The following is a 23,609-nucleotide window of genomic DNA, read 5'->3' as shown; positions in this document are numbered from 1 at the left end:
TAGTAAAGCTACTGCTCACCAGGGAGGTGTGCTGCTGGTATTCAAAGTGCATGTTTCAGTCTGCATGTTAGAATTTTTTAATGAAATAGAAGAGGATTTGAAAAGTCAAAATGTGCCCTAATTTTTCTTTTTGCAGCACTAATCATAATTTCTATGGCAAAATGAAACCCCTCATTTTGTTCCTTTGCAAATTAAATGTTTTAAGTGTTACCACTTTATTCCAACCAAGATGGCTTCAGGTGTTCCATACTTTTGTCATGAGTAAGAGTGCTAGCGCTCTAGTTGTTCTTTAGAACACTCTGGGACATTCTGTCATTGGGCAATACTCGGGCTACATCTGGGTGATATGTGTGCTACATTTGGGCTCTTTTGTCTCTGGTGGCCATCTTGCGAGACTTATTTGTTATGAAGTTTCCTAATTTTCTGCAGCACTAATCATACTTTCTATGGCACAATGAACCCCCTCATTTTGTTCCTTTTTAACCTCTTGCGCGTGGCCGCGATTCTGCGCCTGTGCGGCGTTTTAATGAGTGGGCGGGTTCATGACAGCTCCCAGCCGTCATCAGCACGCGCCCACCGTGATGCATGACGGACGGGGGCCGTCATCAGCATACAAGGGGTTAAATTAAATGTTTTAAGTGTTACCAGTATATTCCAATCAAGATGGCATCAGGTGTGCCATACTTTTGTCATAACTAAGACTGTTAGCGCTCTAGTTGTTCTTTGGAACACTCTGGGAAGCTGCAGTAGAACACAAAGGATTCAAGTGACAGTCTATGCCCTTGTTGGATGTACATGTTTTACTGAGAATGTTAGACTTTATTCTCCCATGACTGAGAAAGATAATGTGAATTTACAGAAAATATGCTCTCAGTTTAGCTTATAGATCACCTTCCAACCATCTGTGGGAAAAGCATGAGAAAATACTTTTTTACATGGTAAAATCACCTTAGAACACACCACAATTCCTAAAATGAGCATGGTACCATCAACAAATGATTTATAATGTAACTAACGTCTTAAAACCTTCTATTAATTGCATTGCCTTTTAATGAGGTGCTATCATGTGTATTGGTCCCAAGAGGGCTGTCAACACTTCATGGATGAAGTGCTGATAGCCAATCAGATCTCACGATGAAATGTGTTGTTAGGCTCCACCCAAATATATATGTATTTGTTTCCTTCAATATCTAAAAATCTACTGAACAAATTTATACCATTTAACAAAAAGGCACGAGTCTGAACCAAGGACTACCTCTTTGCCAAATTTGGTGTAATTCCGTTCAGCAGTTCGGGCTGTAGCTGCGACTAAATGTTCCTATGTGAAATTGCAATGGGAATACACATTTTGGGACCCCTTTTTTCTCAGCCCCCGCTTGACAAATCACCCCGCGACTTTCAGGATATGAGCGGACCGGAGCGCCCCACCAGTTTTGAAAATTTCCCAAAGATTCGTCAACCGGCACCAAAGTTATTTCAAATAGAATGTTGCGGATTTCCTATTGAAAATAGGTCCTAACTATAACTACCTATTGGCAACCGCCAGGTGGTATGTGTATATATATATATATATATATATATATATATATATATATATATATAGTTTCACTTACCTGATATATACTCGCATTTTTTGTTTCTAAAGGCATTGAATTGTAAAGGATGCATAGTAAAGCTTTTGCCTGGTAAAGGTTGTTTCCCAATTGTGAATTGTGATAGGAGACCATCACAAGGATGGTGGCCTACTGGGGTCAGCAGACCACAATGACTGTGATAATCTTCCAATAAAGTAAACTTTCTTTTAAATGCAGTCTATTTTTCTTATAGGAAACTGAGCTGCATTTAAATAGAAATATTTACCTATTTTTTGGCTCGTTTGAGAATTTGCAGTGCTCTCATAGACCACTGCCTACTCCCAAATAAACTTTTTTTTTAATTCACAAAGGGGAAAGGTGCCCATGGGACAAGGAGTCCCTTGGGCACCTTTCCCCTTTGTGAATTACTATTGTAAATCAGCTAGCATCCCATTTTGAGGTTGGTAACCTTTCAATGGTTTACAGCCACTATTTGTCATATACCTTTGGCACACCCAATAGGAATTGTTATTTGTAAGGGGCACCGGCAACACATCCTTTCTAAATAGCAATTCATTCTCCATTTCTAAACCCATTTTGTCAGTCTGTAAAACTGTGGTTAGTACATTGCTAAGAGCCATTTTCAGTCACAAAAACTGAATTGGAGTGTATAGCTGGCCATAGGTGTGACATCACAAACAGATTATGCAATTTATTATAACAGGTCTCTTAGAAGACTGCTTCACTAAAATTGGAAGATTCAATCTGCACTATATAAAAAAATGCAGGGTCTCATTTAGAACAAAATGGCGCAGGGTGTCACCGCATGCAATTTTGCTGGCCTAAGCTGTGTCATTTTAAAATCACAAGGATGCGTCACATTTCAAACATTTCGATGCATCCCTGTGTGTTCACCTGCACTGGGGTACAATTGGCTGCCAAGCACCAACGCAGGCACCCTTGCACCATGGCGCATGGGTGCCTGCGTTGTGGGGACAATTATTGTGCTAGAAGGGACACCTTCCTGCACAAAAACAATAATTGATGGTGTTTTCCTCTTTCTCTGTGTTGCAGCATGCATAGAGATTCTGCAGCACGCATAGAGAGAGGCAAAAACAAGGATAAATACATTTCTCCTTGTTGCGCCTCCTTATGCCTCCTCTGGGGAAGTATAGGATTCTGACGCATTTTCTGGTTTAAGAAACGTTGTAAACCTGCAAATACGGCTGAATCCATGGGTGTTGCATGGGAACACCCAGAGCAACACCCCTGGCACGACGCTTTCACGAAAAGAGATGTGTTAAAAGGGGCCGTATTTACAAGGTCATGAAAATCCATGAAAGGTGGCTGTGTATGGCCTAGTAATTATGGGCCAGTGCACTGCGCCACCTGCGCGTCAAAAAAAGCGATGCACCCGTGGTGCAAATAAGCCCCCCAGTCTCTCTGACTTCAAATTAGTTCAGTTAACTGCAAAGACCCTTTTCAGACCTTCGTTCCCCAATTGCATGCATGTCTTCACCCCAAACGTATGCTTAGCCTCCTTGGGTGCATTAAAAGTCTTCCATTAAGTAAGGTTCTTTCCTTATTGATTTTTCCATTAAATTCTTCTTTGTAGTAGAGACTACCCCTTGTTTTATATTTCTTACCCAGTGTATCAGTAATAAATGGAAGCAGGAGTTGCGGCTAAGTCATTTAATCTGCAATAAATAACACTTCCAATTTTCATTGATATAATTTAGAATGGGCATAAAAATCTAACAAGGATATTCTGTTGCAAATATATGTTATCTAACAAGCCATATTTCATTTGGTGGGATCTTCACTGATTAGCTTGGTGTATTAAAAGGAATGAGATCAATTTGAATACATATGGTCACGCTAGCCACAAAACAGTGTCCAAGTAAATAGACAAATTCTGACTTTTACTATAGATTAAAACGACGACTCTCCTGCAGGAACGCATGCTGACTTTATGTATTTACATATTTTTGAGGCTTTATCGATTTCACATCTTTAGCTTAATAATAGGTATATCTGAAGACCACTTACGGATAGTGAAAACACCCCTCCTTTATGTGTGGTTACAAATAAATACCTTATAATACTCCAACCCCCTCGTTGACTTGTAACCTAGATTTAATGGACTCACAAGGTCGTTTTTTTTCTCATGAAACATGTTCCCGCTGCTATTAATAACCATATTTTATGTGCATTGTACTAAACTTACAAAGTAACCAATTACTTTTCTGTTCACCAGCTCTCCCGGGAAAATGCAGAAAGACAATAGTGAGGTCAGGGTAGGTTAAACATGTGTTATGTGCTCATACACATAATATAATTTTGTGACGCTCAGACATTTAAAGAGGCAGTTTTTTTTTGTTTAGTGTCTATACATATTCGCAAACAGAGTACACGTACATGCACATATGCACAGGGGCGTAACAAACACCCGAGCAGCCCCCGCGGTGTGGGGGCCCCCAGTCTTCAGTGGGTGAAGCTCATTGTTAGAGAGCTGTGAGAGGTTTGCTCATAGGCAGCTGCAGCCTCCTCTGAGCTCCTCGCGCTGACCCAGGACTCCGACTGAGGAGAGACAAAGTAACAATTTACATTGTTTCACTTCAGTCAGAGCCCAAGGAAGGGGGTGGGGGCCCTCAGAGGGTTACAGAAACTACATCAGAGCCAGGCGCGCAACACCCATTGGACTCACCGGGCTTACGACCCCCGTCATGTGTGGCAGCCCGGGATGAGACAGATTCCGGGCGCACACAGAGCTGCACCCGAACGTTTCACAGGCCTTTAAAAGACCATTTGAATGTTAATTAGGCCTTGCTGTTGTTTCACCCCTTATTGGAGACCCTGCAGCTCCACTCTGCCTACTGATTAAAGGTTCAACCCCCCCCCCCCGAAATGTTTTCTTAGCCCCCCAAAATTTGGCTCTAGTTGCGCCTCTGATCAGAGCCAATGTGCTGCACATGGTAAAGAAATTCCGCTGTGCATTAAAGCCCCTCACTCCCTCTCTCTCTCTCACTGGGGATCTTGTAATTCGAAATTTCTATTTTTCAGGGGAAATACAGAATTCCTCGAATTATGGATTCCAACATATTGGCGGGCTTGAATTGTGTTTTCTTCTTTGAGTTGCTTCAGGCCACCCCCCCCCCCTTTTTGGGTCTGCAGTGACTCATTTACAGGGACAGTGACGATGATGGCGTCATGAGATGTTCCACCTCCTTTGTAAATAAATGTTCAACTTCTGTTTTATTTGGATGGGATGGGGCCGCAGGGTAAAGCCGGTCAGTGATTAGACTAGGGACAGGAGGCTAACTGACGGAGTCATATGACTTGGGACCATACAACAGACATGGAGGGGGGGAAGGGGTGCACACAAAGCCTGTGTTTCATATCTGGTGATGTGTACACAAGGCCTGTGTTTCAGCTCTGTTGATGTCTGGGGTGTGCACAAGGCCTGTGTTTAATTTCTGGTGATGTCTGGGGTGTGCACAAAGCCTGTGTTTCATATCTGGTGATATGTGCACAAGGCATGTGTTTAATTTCTGGTGACGTCTGGGGTGTGTGCAAGGCCTGTGTTTCAGCTCAGTTGATGTCTGGGTGTGCACAAGGCCTGTGTTTAATTTCTGGAGATGTATGGGGTGTGCACAAGGTGTGTGTTTCATTCCTGGTGATGTCTGGGGTGTGCACAAGGTGTGTGTTTCAAATTTGTTGATGTCTGGGGTGTGCACAAGGCCTTGTTACATTTCTGGTGATGTCTGGGGTGTGCACAAGGTCTGTGTTTCAGTTCTGGTGATGTCTTGGGTGTGCCAAGGCCCGTGATTCATTTCTGGTGATGTCTGGGGTGTGCACAAGGCCTGTGTTTCATTTCTGGTGATGTCTGGGGTGTGCACAAGGGCTATGTTTTATTTCTGGTGATGTATGGGGTGTGCACATGGTGTGGGTTTCATTTCTGGTGATGTCTGGGGTGTGCACACGGTCTTTGTTTCATTTCTGGTGATGTATGGGGTGAGCTCAAGGTATGTGTTTCATTTCTGGTGATGTCTAGGGTGTGCACAAAGGCCTGTGTTTCATTTCTGGTGATATGTGCACAAGGCCTGTGTTTCATTTCTGGTGATGTCTGGGGTGTGCACAAGGTCTGTGTTTCATTACTGGTGATGTCTGGGGTATGCACAAGGTCTGTGTTTCATTTCTGGTGATGTCTTGGGTGTGCCAAGGCCCATGGTTCATTTGTGGCGATGTCTGGGGTGTGCACAAGGTATGTGTTTCATTTCTGGTGATGTCTGGGGTGTGCACAAGGCCTGTGTTTCATGTCTGGTGATGTCTGGGGTGTGCAGGAAGGTGTCCCTTCCTGCACAAAAACAATAATGTCTACAGCGCTGACATCCTTGCACAAGGGAGCCTGCATTGGTGCAGGGCAGCAATTTGTGCACCAGCACTGGGGGAAAGGACAGGAATGTGCTGTATCTCATAGATACTACACATTTCTGCCCTTTTCAAGAAACCTTTAGGTGCTGCCCTGTACCAAAATGTTGTTAACCAGGCCTTCAGTTTCAGAGACTGTGGTCTAAGTATTTGCTTTTAGTTCAATAATTATGAAATTAAATTATTAGGGTAAAGGCATCCAGCTTAATAGTCTAACGTGTGTTTGGCGAATTATTTTAATTGTATATCTCTTCTTCAAGGCCTCACAAATTACAATATTGATGAGTCCAAATATTTCATCCAGCACCACTCAAGTACTCCATAAAGTGAGCCGCATTTATTCAAAGTAGCCCTCCACTATTTACGATTTATAGCAAAATGTGTAAGACTGAATCTTGAATTCAAAAAGGATGTCTTTAACCTTTATCCAATGGCATGACAACCTGAGGCTTTGACGTTTCCACCTGTGACAGACCCACAGGCTTAATGTGACTGATAGACAAACACACACGCGCACACACGCACGCACACACACATACACACCCAGAATAGATGAATGGAAATGGTTGAATTCATCTGAATTACTGTGGTGAATTTAATTGCTTTTTATCTTCTTTGTGCTGTTACTAAGAGTAAATAAAGCCCCCGCCTTCAAACGGACAGTGTCATTTCAAATTGTGCCACTAACCCCTTCTGAATGGTAACAAAGGGCCCCCAGAGCTCCTCAGAGAGGTGAAACGGGAGTCCCATGATATACGATCATTGTTCATAAGCAGATGAAATGCTTCAAAGCCATGTGAGACTGAGGCTGGGCACAGAATCCTGCTCTTGGTGTCAGCCTCTGGCTCATGGACATATAAGGTCGTAATGTGGCGTATGCGCGGACCCTGGGCCTTCACAGGCCGCAAGTGGAACAGTGAAGCGGAGGCTGGCCCCGTGACGCGGTTCCTGGAATAACATGGTAGCACATTGGCATACAAAGTGGTACATAGGCATGTGACTGGTATGAACCTGGACATGTGATAATTGATTGATCCTGCGCATATGAGACTGCAGATGGACATGTGAAGCTACAGCAGTCTAAATGTTGCTGTTGATATGATTGTTGAACCTCAGCAATAATGATAATAATGATAACAAAAAAAGCAACACCAATAATAATAATAATAGCGTTTATTATTATCATTGTTATTAGTGTTTTTATTACTATAGATCCTTCAACAACTATAATAATAACAACGTCAATAATAATAATAATTTTGGGATTATTATTTTACTAGTAACATTATTAATGTTATTATTATTATTATCATTATCATTCTACTTGTTATTATTCTCATTATTATTAGCAGTAGTAGTATTAGAGAATCAGGTAACAGTGTTGCTATAAACCAATTAAATAGTGCTTGGTTTATTGAACTGGAAAGAAATAAAAGTTGCACCATTAGCCTTTTTTTAATGAACGACACAATAATGGAAGCAGAATCAGTGAGAGATCTGACCCGCTGGACTCTAAAACGTGCTTAGTACAATCTCAGCCGGATCTCGCACTTTCCAATCGTTTTGAACCTCTCCTTTCTGTAAAGGCTGAGGAATGACTGGATAGACTGGGTGGACCAAGCTGCAATCATATAGGAGTGACTGTGGAGGGCCCTATCACTGAAGGGAAATCTGAAACTCCAACAATGTGAACACTAAATCAGAAGACACAAAGTCCTCTTGGTAACACCCATTTTGTACGCTTCATCAGGGGTCCATTATTCTAGTCCATTTCTCATGTTGCAGGCTGAAACATCGGGGAAAAGTCTCCCTCTGGACCGTCTTAAGCACATGCTGCATTGAAAAATGTGCTGCATAGGTCTTTCAGTTAACACTTTGGTACCTCAAGTTTTTTCGTCAAGGTCTTCTTCTCAGGCTCTCCCCTCTATCTGTAATACAGTAATGTATATATTCTACAACTAACAATGCACATGAATACCTGCAAGAATTGTCACGTTAGGATTCAGCAAGACAGATTCATATATAAAGCCACAATATTTTATCTTCAAAGAAAGAATGGGAAATCCAAAGCTGTCTGGACCTGTTGCGAGCTTCCAGGGGGAAAGACCTCATGGTTTTTGGAATATGTTAGATACAGGTACCTCGAATCTTCAGGCACTATCAAACTGCAATACAACAGCTGCAGAGTGGACTGAGCATTTCTCAGGTCTCTACTTGAGCATAGCTAAAAAAGAGCCAGGGGGGGGGTTCTGTAGCTCAGCTTGTTTCCTTAGAAATCACTCACTTGAACATTGGGTGTTATATGAAAGATCACTCTCAATAAAGCACTGGAGTTAGACAAAATCCAGGGGACCTCAATCTATCAGAGATTAAAGTTTGGGGACCTTATCTGTCAATCCTATTGAAAGTCATCCTGAAGGGGGCCCCTCTCCCATCTACACGGAGGGGGTGAGATTATCCCAATTTTCAAGAAGGTTTTAAGGTCTCCATCGTCCAACTATAGAACCAAAAGCCTAATTGATAGTGCTCAGAAAATATTCTGTAGACTTATTTTGGATAAGGTTCTCTCTCCATTCCTGGCTGGATTGCGGGATGGACTAGCACACTGGATCAAGTTTTTCGCTTGCAGCTCCCATTCTGGAAAACGGTGAGCTTGGGGGATGGTTGTCTCTATGTGGTCTTTGTGGACCTTCTGTCTGCATTTGACCTAGCATCTAGAGAGACACTCTGATGGGTGTTGGAGGATATGGGGGTCCCCAAAATCTTGTTGGAGATTATCATAGGGCTGCACCAAGATAAGTACTCGCATGTTAGGTGTGACCCTGGAGGAGAGGCAACTGGGCACATACCTGTGGAGAGGGGGGTCAAACTGGGCTGTGTCCTAGCCCCCACACTGTTCACACTGTATATTAATTGCCTGGTGGACTTCCTAGAAGTATGTGATAATGATGCACCAAAACTAGCTGGGGTAAGGGTTCCGGCCCTTCTGTTTGCAAATAATACATTATTAATATCAAAATCTCCAATGGGCATTCAAGCTCTTTTTGATCGCTTTGAAGTTGTCTGCAAATGGAGAAGCCTGGCGATCAATACTGGAAAAACCTAATTTATTTTAACCCATGTAAATCACCTAGATCTTACCCACTACTTAAGGGTGTGCCATTGGAAAGAGTGTGCACATTTGAATACCTAGGCATTACATTGTCTGGGCAGTTTGATTAGCAACCACACCTACTTACGTGTAGGCTAAGAATGGAAGAGCAGTCTAGGGTATAGCAAAATTGCACCATTCTATCTTCAATTGCGTCAGACTGTAACCAGTCCGACTCACAATAAAGGACATATACTGGACCCAATTTTCTCGAACATTGACAATATTTCTACACAGGACCCTATCCCTATTCCCTGGTCAGACCATTTTTTAATCCCAATAATCTGGAGAATACCTAGACCCCCGTCTACTAACGAGTCGCCAAAGGTTTGGCACAGACTGTGGGCAAAAATTATCCCTGAAACCTGGACGGACTTCTTAACAACGTCCTATCCTAACAGGAGCAGTGACCCCAATATGGCCTACGACAAATACACAGATTGGATTACTGCATCCCTGGATGCCACCATCCCCATCAAATGGAGGGCAAAGAGGCCCGCAAATAAAAAATTCCCATGGTACACCCCTAACATACGAGAATTCAAGCAAAAATGAAAAAAGCTAGAGAGGGAATGGAGGAGGAACTACTGCTTAGAGGAAAAACAAAAATATAAGGAGGCAATAAGAACTTACCAAAAAGAAATAAAAAAAGCGCAGGCACTATATATTGAGGAACAAATTAAATCAGCAGCTAACGTCCCAAGAGAAATTGCTAGAATAGTGAAAACTCTATCAACATGCCCTCAGTCAGAAGACTCAGCAGAAGGAGCCGAACAGAGATGTAAAGAACAGGCCGAATTCTTTAGCAATAAAATACTTAACATATACACTGCATTTCAGCCCTCTCAGCAAAAGGATACACCGACCCCCAAACAAGTCAATGATCTGGAGAAACCATATTATGTTAAGGACATTCCGATCTTGGACCTAAACACCCTCGATAAATTATTTACAAAAGTCAAATCAGGATCTCCTTGCGACCCAGCCCCCTTGCACTTGCTGGGAAAAGTCAAGGAGTCAATCCTACCAGTACTCCTGGGTATGCTCAATCTTTCCGTTACCACCGCAATAGTTCCAGTAAGATGGAAACACGCGATGGTAAAAGCACTTATAAAAAAAAAAAAACTTGAACCCAGAAAACTGGGGGAACTACCGGCCGGTATCACCACTCCCATTGGTCAGTAAAATACTCGAAAAACATGTCAACAGTACACTGTCCAACTACTTGGAATCTCATGAAATTCTCCATAGCACACAGACAGGCTTCCGACCGAATCATGGAACGGAAACAGCACTCTTAACAGTAATAGAGGAATCCATGAAAGTGCTTGATCTCGGTGGGACAGTAGCAGTTATTCTGTTGGACCTGACAGCCGCTTTTGATACGGTAAACCACAGCATCTTGTTAGACAGACTTAAGGAGGTAGAAGTAGGAGGAAATGCCCTCTCATGGCTTAAATCGTTCTTAACAGACAGAACGTTCCAAGTGAAGTAGTGTGGCTCACTGGTTAGAGGCGGCAGACCCGAGAGCAGAGAATGGCCCGGGACCAGGGTTCGATTCCCGGCGCGGCAGGTTTCTGGACCAGGGTCAGCGGACTCGATAATTCTCTCGCCTCAGTGCCCACTCTGATCAGCGTTCACACTCGGCAACTCTGGGCATTAGCTTGCCTCATCTTCACTAACGGCCCCACCAGACCGCCGGGGATGCCTGGTCTCACCCTGGAGATACCCATTAAGGGACCATCTCTCAGGGAAGCCAGGAAGGGTTTCGCAGCGGTCGAAGCGCCTTGGGACCCTATGGGTAAGTAGTGCGCTATATAAATGCCTATACATTTACATTTACATTTACATTCGAAGGTAGACAGACCTCAAGAGAGATTCCTCTTGTTTGTGGGGTGCCGCAGGGTTCGTCGCTAAGCCCCAGCCTTTTTAACGTGTACCTCAGACCTCTGGCTGAGCTAGTACTTCCTTTTGGAGTAAGTATAGTTACATACGCGGACGACACCCAACTGGTGGTAGCCTTCAATCACCCAAAAAAGAGCAATACTGACAGAGAATCATGCCTATAGCTGGTGGCCACATGGATGGATCAATCCTTCCTCAGGCTAAATGGGGACAAAACGGAGCTTATGATTCTTGGAAAGGAAGCTGAGGCACACTCTAAAATAAGCTGGCCAAAATGTCTTGGGCCCCCTCCTACGCCCAGAGATAAGATCAAAAGCCTGGGAATCTGGCTTGACAGGCCTCTCAAACTTGACCATCAAGCAATACAAGTTGCTGCCACCTGCTTCGGCATCCTAAGGCAACTGAGGAAGGTACTGCCGTTACTCCCTGATACGGCGCCCAGAACTATGGTTCAATCACTGGTCCTTCCTCGGCTGGATTATTGCAACTCACTTTACTTAGGAACTACTAACACCACGATCAGGAAGCTCCAAGTAGTGCAGATCGCCGGGGCCAGATTACTATACAATATCCCAGAAAGACAATTGGCGAAACCACCAATAAAAGCACTTAATTGGCTGGCCGTTTGCGAGAAAATTAAATTCAAATCCCTCTGCATTGCACACAAGATGCTATGAGGCACAGGCCCAAAAATAAATCATATCCTCTTACATTTCCAACGACCTATGCATAACCTAAGATCTGCTAACCTCATCCAGGTCAGTGTACCCAAAATAAAGAGAGTGCGGGCAGGCGGACGCATGTTTTCCTACAATACTTCCACCCTATGGAACTCACTTCCACCCAAGCTCAGATCCACATCAGATCACCTTGCATTCAGGAAACAGCTAAAAACATGGCTATTCCAAAACCTGCAGTAAGACTCTAGGTTGCTGTCCGTTGCTACGGGCAGCCATGCGCTCAATAAGAATTAATGAATAACAATAATAATAATAATAATAGACACAATAGTCCAGTGTTTGAAATATTTAATCTCCATATTTTGGAGTCAGCCCTGTATGGGGCCAAGCTCTGGGGTTTTAGGAACATGCTCACTCTGGAGGCCATAGAAAACCACTTTATAAGGTGGTTGACCAGCATTCCTGTCAATGCTCTGCTCATTCCCCTAAGATTAAATCAGGGCCTCAAACCCATTACGGAGAAGGTCGGGGTTAGGTTGTTCCTATACTGGCGAAGAGTGTGGCAAAGCCCAGAGCTGACCTCCTATAGGGAGGGTCTGGTTGATATCCTTTCAGTAAATGGGCTGCAAAATCTGTCTTGGTTGGAATATATAAGAACAACATTGCTGAGTATGGAGTTGGAGTGCTTATGGTCCAACCCAGAAGAGGCGAGAGGTCTAGGCATGGGCAATGGAAACAGCAGCGAATGTTTAGGTATGTTGCCAATGGACACCTAACCCCCTCCTTCCTAATTCAAAAGCACAAATATATTAGGGAAGGCTTTCTTGACGAGGTTGAACCCCACAGGCAAAGCAACTATACTTGCACTTTAGACTAGTCAGTCAGTCAGTCAAATAACGTTTATTCTGTTACCTTATTTTGGAACCATAAAAAGTGCATATAACAAGTAAATAATACAATATAAAAACAGTTAAGAACAATAGCGGAGAAAATCAATACACAGTACAATTTTAAAAGCAATTATTGCATAAAGTGTTCTTACAAAATAAGATTCATTGACACGCTATGAGAAAATTAGAGAGATTAAAACTGCATTAGTCATAATTACAGCAATATTTTATACATGATTTTAAAAAATCTAGCTACACACTTTGCAATGTTTTCAGATTCCAAATATTGCAACGCCAAGTAAGCAGGGCGGCAAGATCTCAATCCCATTGTACGCAGCAATGGAATAATCCAACGCTTGCGGGGGAACTCATAATATTTGCAAAACAACACTACATGAAGCGTCGACTGGGCAGATCTATCCTCACAGGGACACTTCATGATAATGGGTGACCAGTCCTGCTGTCTTGGAAATGAGACTATGCGAAAAAAAGAATTAAGTCGAAACCTTGTCAAAAGATATTTTTCATATGAATTTAGGTGAAAGGTTAGGTAAGGTTGGATACCAGGTGCATTTTGAACTGTTAAAATCTGGACATTCGAGGGTTTATGCAATTCTTGGGATAGGCGCAATTCCCTTAAGTGACTTAAACATAGCTTTTTTAGATCTTTCCTTGTAATGTCCATCAGGTCAGAGGGCTCTACAAAATAAGAAATAAGGTCCAAGTCTCCAGCGTATTTGCCAATTAAGAGGGCAAGGTTTAATGCCTGTTCAACAGTTCCCAGTCCCTCCTGGAACCCATATTGCAGGTCAGTCATGATGTTATTTGTGGTCGCCCAATCTTGGAGGCGCTCTAGTATCAACCGGCCTGCAACTTTGCCTAGGGAATCCAGGAGGGAAATGGGCCTGTAACAGGCAGGGTCATTTCGGTCGTCCTTCTTAAATATAGGGAGCAAAATAGAGGTGGACCAGGAATCAATTAGACCAGTAGATGTAACTGCTGCTAGGACTCGGGTAATAAGAGGAGACCATAGTTCCTGATTATGATTAAAAATATCCAGTGGTACCCCGTCCGGGCCGGGAGCCTTGCCAGATTTGGAAGCTGACAGGGCTTTAATGACATCATCGTGAGCGAAAGAAAGCTGGATTGGATAAATCTGATCCCCGGACAAACGACCCACCTCCTGGCCCTCGTTGCTGGTCTCCAAATATCTTAGAGAAGTGGGTTACCCACTCCTCGGCGGTTATTGCGACATCAATGTGTCGGGTGGTTGGTGCATCTACCAGGAAAGGAGATTTTACTACACGCCAAAACAAGGAGCTATCCTTTAATAAGCAGCTCTCATGCAGTTGGGCCCACAGGTTTTTCTTTATTTCCTGTCTACATTTTGTTTGTGCTAAATTGTACTCCTTTCTGAGTTTGTTAACCTCAAATTTGTCTCTAACAGGGTTTCGGAGGGCCGCCTTTAAATTAGAAAGGGCTTTACGACATTGTGAGTTAAACCAGCCCATTTTGGGAGATTTTTTGCACTTTTGGTTACGGAACAGCTCTTCTCTAATAATTCTGATAATTTCAGTAAAACTAGTTAAAATCAACTGTGGGGGAGACTCTATTGCTAAACATTTGTTCACCCATGCGAGTGCTCTCTTTATTACTTTACCGGTAAGTGCTACCGGGTCGGTTTTGGCCCATTTAACAGAAAAGCCATTTCTTATCCATGCTCAGGGATTGTTGATTTAGTAGGCTTGGTAAGTTGGGTTTGGGCGGAACATTCTTAGCTCGCACTGTCACACTATTGGGAGAGTGGTCACTACTAGTGTCGGAACCTGTTTTGAAATTTACCAAATGGCCCTTCATATTCTGGGAGGACAAAATATAATCAATAACACTTGACAGGCCCCTACCGTGAAACGTTGGCAAAAAATCAACAGGGGGGTCAGTCAGCTCATTTACAAAATCCATCTCTAGAGAGAAGGGACAATCATTCAAACAGTTAGCGCTATTCGTGTGTGTGAAGTGGGACAAAGAAGACCCATTTCATCGGTAAGACCACAATGACCATTTTTATAGTTGTTACACAATGAAATGTTAAAATCCCCACCCCATACCACATTCAGGGGGGAGGAAGGATGTTGATTCCGCTGTTCGGTTAAAAAGTGAGATATTTCATTTAAAATTTTGACACTATCAGATAAAAGAAGATTATTATAAACATTTACCAGAAAAAACTTCATACATTTATTCGCTGTTACTTTTAGAATTTGATAGTTCTCCTCAAACTTTAATTCAAGTAGATCCGTACTAGGTAAAATGTTTGATACATAGACTGCTAAGCCTCCCTTAGATCTACCAGACGTGCTAGGGCTTGCAGGGGCAAAAAAGGTTTTGTATCCCAGTAGATGGATAGGCGTGGTCAACCAGGTTTCCTGCAGGCAAACTATGTGGTGTGCATTAATTATTTCTAACCACAAATGCTGATTAATTTTGGTGCGTAACCCCGCTACATTCCAGAATAAAATGGAGAAATTTAAACATGAGGTTGGTGAAATTAGTGCTTCTTGAGGTAACAACATATCTGTTGGGGTGTGTTCTTCAGGTGGCAAAGGGTTACGAACTATTTTAATAAGGCCGTCAGAATTATGGCGGCTATCTTGGATCAAACCCGATGCTGAAGTATCGACGACTAAGTTGGGTGTGCCTACATGGGTGGTAAGGACTATAGGCAGTTCTGTGGTCTTATTTAGCATGTTGGCAGTAAGTACACCCAAACTAGGAATTGAATCAGTTAGTCATTCGATATCGTCCAGCCCCAACAGGATACTATATCTATTCAAAGTGGGAATCAGAGGGGGATGGGTGATTGGTCTTTGAATGAATCTACGTTCTTGAGTATTAGAGTTATACCATTGCGGGGGGGTAAAAGAAACCCAGGGGCAGGATGTTAATCCTGTGATAATCTAAAAAGTCATTTGCTCCCGCTCTCAATATTTCCTTAACCAGGAGAGGCAAAGGAAAGAACTATATTGTCCCCGCCAAGTGCAGTGTCTCTGAAACCAAGGCGTTTTACGTGCCTCACCATTTTAAATTCCTGGAAGAGGAACTTGGTTAATCCCACCCTGGATGCCAACCAATGTAGGGATTTATTTTTTAGCGAGGTGTTATTTTCGCCTACAGGATTTAAAAGTTGAGGGACATTTGCCAGTACTATCGTAAATGGCGTAGCTTCTGGGGGCAGATGTAAGTGATCATTACTGGGAGCTGAATAACACGCCCTATGGGACTGACTGTCATATCCAGTTTGTGAGCAGTAGCTTGACTACTGGCTGAAATTTTAGGGCACACATTTTGTGAGGACCTGAATTAATCCGAAGAGTGATGAGGAGCGGATATGATTGCAGGAGGACAAGATGGAAGTGCCTCAATAATAGGATTTGTCCTAACACAAGGATTAGCGACAGGGGCGTTGTTATTAGTAAAGGGCATTGGGACTGTTTTGCTACTTGGAGCTATGCCATTCCTCGACTGTTTGGTACTATTGTCTTTTATAAGAGCTTTGATTTGTGTTAGTCTGCTAGTTAATTGGTCAAATCTTACCCTTACAAAAAGATCCAAACGCTCTACACAGGCAACCAATACCTGCAACTCCTTCTGGAGATTTATGGTGGAATTGGCTTGTGGTTTGCGCTGTGCGCCAGGGGGTTTAGGTTTGTGTTTGGGGGACTGATTTACAACTCTTGCAGGTTTTAAATGGGGACGAACGTGTACTGGAGTGACAGTGAAACCTACATCTGGAACTATAGTAGTGGCTAAATGTGGGGTTTTAGATCTTTTGGTGGGGGGTTGAGAATCAAAATCATTTTCCAAACTTATTATTTCACCAGAATCGCGAGAAACGCATCCATTCAATAGAGGAGCTGAAGATGATCCTAAGTTAATGTCATTCTTGTCAGTTAGAAGTGAAGATGAGTTTTGACTCAATCTAGTAGTTGTGCCCTTTATAGATTCTTCAACAGAAAGGATTTGTTTGTCGATCGCCCCAACCACCCCTGTCAAGTATGAGAGAAGGGACTGCTGGGAGGTAGTAGTGAAGAACCGGGTTTTAGAACCCAGCGGCGCCAGGGATAACGCCTGATGTCTTCGGATTCCCCTGCCTCGGCAAACAGAGACACGGGACATTTCTTGGTGACGTCAAAGACCAAATTTATTGGCTGCAACCAGGAACAGAGGTCTACGAAGCACAACACAGGTGGTTCGCTAGAGACTGCACAAATTTATGGAGTGGAGCATCGTCTTTTATGCTAAAAGTCACATTCCTGGCTAGCATCAATTACATACAAACTGACCAATGAAACAATGACATTTCAAACATATCACATGACGACAATCCCACTTTCCGTTGTCCAGCCCACCAGAAACGACCAAGCACATTCCAATATTCCTGTTCGATCAGGCCGGACAGACCCATCATAAAAGACCTCAACCCACATCAATGATTAAGTCATAAAGGTAGAAACAAAAGCAGATGACAAGCAAGATAGAAGGGTGTGTGCATGTACCATAAACTCAGCAATGTCCTGCTCTTTGATCTCTATCTGGCCAGCTGCCTAACAAGGAACTGGTTCAACGAAGTCAGCCTCGGGCAAAGGAGTCAATTCGTTCAGGTCACTCAAAAGTCAGCTAAAGGTGTACGTGTCCCAAGGACTCGTTCGGCCATAGTCATCGGCCTATGTGAGGGCAACCACACAAAATGGCTGCTGTACACAAAATGGAACCCAAAGGTTCGAACAAAATCCATGAATACGCAGTGTTCTCATTGATCGATTATGACGAAAACACTCGTACATACCGCACTCGTCATTTGCGGTCTGCTGATACCAAAATCGTCTATATCCGATGACCTTTATTGAACGGGTTCAGAATCTCCGAACCACAGACCCTCGAACCACGGAACCACAGACCCTCCTTTTGCCCTTACATAGGCAACAAACCCAAACCCATGTCAGTCTGAATCCAGGTCTATATTCATCAGATCATCAAGATGTTGCTGTAGCATCATCCTAGTACTTAGTAACTCTCTCTGGACAGGTCTCCTCACACACGAAGTAGCACAGAGGCCACATATAGCAGGAGCACACTGTACACAAAGACAGAACAGGAAAAGGACACCCTCGACCCCGTTTTTTCTAATATCCCTGAACTGTCTGTAGCTATCCCAAAACCCATGGGCTGGACTGATCACTTTCTGATAAAAGCCAATGTAGAGATTTCAGCACCGTTTAGGGTGGAGGAAGCGAAGAGGGTCCTGAAAAGACCCTGGCATAGGCTTAAACTACCGGACTTCCATAAATTCCTTGGAGAGCTCCCCCTGGAAAATATGCCTGACCCGGACACGGCATATACTGCCTTCTGTGAATGGGTTACTAAAGGCCTGGACGCCTGCATACCTATGAAATATACAAAGGGACGTCGATCCACTTCAAACCCCTGGTACAATGATGCTCTAAGAGCCTTGAGGAAAGATTGTAAGAGAGCTGAACGGTCCTGGAGGAAAGGCTACAAGGAGGGGGACAAAGCCATCTATTTGGCTAAGTTGAAGATATATCATAAAGCAATCTGTTCTGCTCGGGCCCTATTCTATGCGGAGGAAATACAATCCAGTACTAACCCCACTAAATGCATCTTCAAAATCTTGCAAGAATTAAAAAACCCTAGAAGTACGGCAGCTAAAATATCTTCAACACAGCACTGTGAGGAACTAGCCAACTTCTTCATTGAAAAAGTTGAAAAGATTTACAAGTCCTTCCCACAACACGTTTTAAGCCCTCAAACCCCTGGTGAAGTTAAGGTGGATGGTCCCATCCTGGAGGCCATACCCAAAATTTCGGAGGCGGAGCTAGGTAAACTCTGTAGCAAGGTGAAATCTGGCTCTCCGGCAGATCCTATGAGGCCAACACAATTCCTAGATTCATTGGCGCACTTCCAACAGCCGCTTAGTGATATCATTAATTTATCTTTTTCCTCTGCTAGAGTGCCTAAAGCTTGGAAACAAGCTTGGGTCTCTCCCATCCTCAAAAAGCCATCCTTAGATCCTTCTTTGTCAGCAAACTACAGGCCCATTTCTCTCCTTCCGTGGGCCGCAAAGATCGCGGAAGCCCATGTGAGTGAAGTGCTGTCCCAATATCTGAATAACAATGATATCCTGGATCCGTCTCAAAACGGGTTAAGGCCGGGTCACAGCACCGAGTCTGCCCTACTTACTACTGCTGAACACCTCAGGATGATCCTTGACGCTGGTCGAAGTGCAGCGCTGATTTTATTAGACCTCAGTGCTGCCTTCGACACGGTATCCCATGACATCCTTTTGTGTCGGCTGGAAGCGATAGGGATCACGGGAGCCGCCTTAGAGTGGTTCCGCTCATTCCTTGAGGAGCGATCTTTTCGGGTCTCAGCCCCACCATTCATCTCTAAATCCCACCACATCGGTCAGGGGGTCCCGCAGGGCCCTGCACTTAGTCCATCACTTTTCAATCTTTATGTGCAACCCCTGGCCGATGTAGCAAATAAGTGGGGCCTTACGCTGGTATCGTATGCAGACGATACCCAGCTGGTCATCACCCTATCCGAAGGACCATCTGACTCGGCCACCAGGTTCAGAGATAGAATGACAGCTGTTGCCCAATGGATGACGGATAACTACTTGCAGCTGAATGCCAGTAAAACGGAGGTCTTACTGGCAGGGAAGAACACTGCCCTCTGGAATGAGCACTGGTGGCCGGCATCGTTGGGTGAAATGCCAATACCAACGACCCTTGTTAAGAATCTGGGAGTCTGGATGGACTCCTCACTTACCTTCCAGACCCATACTAAGAGAGTGGCAGCTACTTGCGTGGGTCTGTTGAGAGGCCTCAAGCCCATCCTTAAATATTTTGAACCGACCGTACGGCAAATCATAATACAAGCCTTGATATCCTCACGCTTGGACTATGCTAGCATGCTGCTTTTGGGTGCTAATAAATACGAGATCCTACGATTACAAAGAGTTCAAAATATGGCCGCGAGAACACTGATAGGGCTTCCTCGTTGGTGCTCAGTGAGAGCTACAATGAATAAACTTCACTGGTTACCGATTTCATTTCGGATCCAGTTTAAAGCCCTGGTGATGGCCTTCAAGATTCTTAAAACTGTGAGCCCGACCTTACTACGCCCTTTGCTGACTAGGTATGTCCCGCAATGCAGTTTGCGCTCGCTGGGGCAACATTTGGCGAAGGTGCCGCGTTTTAAACTATTCAGAAAAGGGGGTGGTGATGAACAGAGTGTCTGAATTAAGCAGAACACTCTTACCCAGTCCAAAGATCAGGGCTTGATCCATCACCGTTATTTATCTCACTGCACCATCCCAGCTCAGAACCTGGCTATATGCAAATCAGTCTGTCCCTTGCTCATTGCACCATCAGGATTCAAGCAAGCCGGGCCGAAGACGGCTGAAATGCCAGAAACCGGTCCCCGGTAGCTTGTTTCCTTCCCAGTATAAGAATTGGCTTGGTAGTTTGGTCTGCCCTGTTCCCATAATGCACTGGGCCAGGGTCAGACTAATTTGCATATAGCCATGTTCTGAGCTGGGATGTTGCAGTGAGCTAAAAAACGGTGATGGATCAAGCCCTGATCTTTGGACTGGGTAAGAGTGGTCTGCTTAATTCAGACACTCTGTTCATCACCACCCCCTTTTCTGAAGCGTTTTAAACTATGCCGCATGGGTGGCCACTCCTTCCGGGTGCTGGCAGCTAAACTATGGAACTCTCTGCCAGATTACATCCGTGGCATTGAGAATATGCTGCAATTCCGGAAGGCCATTAAAACCTTTCTATTTCCATCACCATAGTCTCCTTCCTTAAATTCTCTGGATGGCCTCCTAGTTTGTTTCATGATTTGGCAGCGCCGGGACGCCCCTTTGCTGGGGCAGCTGTTGCGCTTAATAAATATAGTAACATAACATAACATAACATAACAGATCATCCCAATGACCATCAGAATCTTCCATCCCCACGTGGATAACAATCCCTAAAACCATCCCATCAACGACCAATCTCCCTTGTCTATATGTACAGACTCGGAGATCTTATGTAGCTTGGAAATGGCCTGGAAGACTGTTGGAGCGTTGTCTGGAATGAAAACGCAGCAGCTCGATTGAATCAATTTACATACCCCTCCTCTATCTGCAAGTATGACATCTAACGCAACTCTGTTCTGAAGAGTCATAAGGCGATCCGACTGGAGCTCAGCAATCAAGTTAGTAAGGGCACCGGCAGTTTCGACTATGGTGGACTCAACCACTCTCGTCAATTGCGAATGTTCCTGCTGTTAACCATAGGTCCCCAAAACGGCAGAAAACCTTCAAGAAATCTCCCAATTCTTTTCCTGCGGTATCCTCCTCACTGAAGACACCTCTAACAACTCTCGTCTTGTGGTAATCTGCCGCAGCTGTAAAAGTGGGAGGCAACAGGAACGAGACAAAACACGTGCCCAAGAAATCAGGGGGCAACCATGTGTACGCTCGATCGTAACAGACAAAATAGGTACCCTTAGCTGCTAGGAACGCTGGGGAAGTCTGAGACGCAAATACATAAGTCTCAGTGCAGACGCTCTTCCCTAACTGAGCTCTCGGATTCTTGCCATTACCTTGCAGGCAGTAATGACCCTGATGGGGCACTATCCAAATCGGAGAGGATCTTTTCGCTCGCTGGTTCCCACTCAGACTAACTCCATATCCAGTAACGTTCCATCCAGTATACGCTAGCGTCTCATCTTTCGGGATAGTCTCATAGGAATCTATTCCTCTAATCATATCGACTATACCCTTGACCAGAGCACTATTCTTCGGACTATCTTTCACGGAACGTTGGGGATAGACACTATGAGCATAAATGAACATCGTTCTATATGCCCACACAGAACCATTGTAGCTGAATGGCAGGACCAAGTAAGGAATACCTTTATCGATAGTATGGGGCATAAGACCACACACCCAGCAATTAGTCGTGTTCATTACTAGCTGGTGTTGGTGCAAAAGCTGAACAAAGGAGTTGTTAGCAAATTCCAGTCTTCTAACAATCTCATGTTCGGGCAGAGGGTTAAAAGAATGCGAAGAAACAGTGGGAGAAGGTATGGGTTGTATAGTGGGTGCAAACGTCATTTGAAAAGAGAATGTCACATATACAATTAAAAACATCATTAAACTAAACAACATAAATAAACACAATGTTAAAAAACGTTTTCTGGTCATTACAATACATATTTTGCTCTTAAAACTCATTCTTTCAACAGGTCTCTCCATCTCGAAAAACTCCATCCTCTCTAATTGCTGCTTGCGGTGGTAGGGTGTTCTATGCTAAGGAATGCTTCTGTCAGTTCAGGGCAACTCCCTTAGACCAACCAGAACCGTCGACCTAACGTCTTCGGCTTGCACTCCAAAGACTTCGGCAACCGCTACCCTACAGCTGAACCCGGATGGCGGTTCAAAAAACAAAAATCAAAGTAGTTCCTCGGAGGAGAGTTAACCTTCAAAAATCATAAAAAGAAAACGTTATATCTTTATTTGTCCTGCGACTCTCGGTCGCAAATTGTAACGCACTTTGCCAGGCAATGTCTGTTCTCTGAAAAGGAGCTCAGGTTCAACAGTGTTCAAACGGTTCAATGGAGGCACAGCTTCTTGAAGAAGATCATCACTTTCTTGCTCAGTGTTCGTTCCAATCAAACGGGCATCGCTAAAAGGCAGAAAACGAGGCACGGTCTCAGTTTCAGAATCAGGAAGTCCTTTCTGGACCCACCGGTCGTACAGCAGAGGCAAAGGAGCCCTTTTACAATGTACACCGTGGATCCAGTTCTTTTTACTGTGTACTCGTACTGCGGAACGGGTAGATAGCAACACCAGATATGGTCTAGTCCAGCGGGGCTGCTTGTTCTTGGTCCACTGAAAGTTCTTCACGAGCACCCACGCGCCAGGTTCAATGGCGTGCCCTGGATCTTCAGAAGCTTGTGGAAATGAATCATGAACCTGTTGATGTAAAACACGCAATTTAGCCGTCAATTCGTATAGGTAGTCAAGCAACACAGGATGTTCTATCTCGCTAAATTTTGTCGGCCACGGCACACCCCAAATATTTGCCGGGCGACCAAACACTACCTCATACGGACTCAGACCCATTCGTGAATGCACAGTCATTCTAGTGGACAAAAGGGCTAGTGGCAAGGCATCTGGCCATTGCAAACCAGCGCTCGCCTGAATTGTGGCCAATTTTAGCTTAAGGGTGCCATTATAGCACTCGACTAGACCAGCTGATTGGGGATGATTTGCAGCATGGAACTTCTGCCGAATTCCTAATCCATCACATACTCTCTTCATCACTTGACCCACAAATTCACTCCCATTGTCACTCCAGATCATTCTCGGCAAACCATACCTAGGGAAAAATTCCTTAATAAGGACTTTCGCTGTGGACAAGGCAGTGTTGTCTTTTAAAGGGTAAGCTTCCACCCATCTAGAGAAAGAGCAAACAACCACTAACACATATTTCAGGTTGTTGCACCTCTCCATGTGGATGAAATCTAGCTGCAAAGCCTCGAACGGATACGTTGGGGGAGCAAAATGACCAGCTGGAGTTGGAGTTCCCTTACCAGGATTGTACATCAGACACACCATACAGTTCTTAACCAGATTCTCTGCACACTTAGGAATACCAGCATTCTGCCATACTGGAGCCAACAACTTACAAATCCCTTTCACACTAATATGAGCCAATCCATGAGCCATCGTAACCACTGGAAGTACATACGCATCGGGTAAAAACCATCTCTGATGCTCTGACAAATCAATCCAACAACCATTCGAATCCAATTTACCCTTGCTTTCTCTCCATTCATTCAACTCTTTCTCTGTAGCCTCAGCTTGGATGAATTTCACACTCTCAATCGTATCTTCGCA

This window comes from Lissotriton vulgaris, chromosome 10, assembly GCF_964263255.1.
Source record: "Lissotriton vulgaris chromosome 10, aLisVul1.2, whole genome shotgun sequence".
Lineage (NCBI taxonomy): Eukaryota > Metazoa > Chordata > Amphibia > Caudata > Salamandridae > Lissotriton > Lissotriton vulgaris.
The sequence above is the reverse complement of the archived record's forward strand: the minus strand, read 5'-3'. Positions refer to the sequence as shown.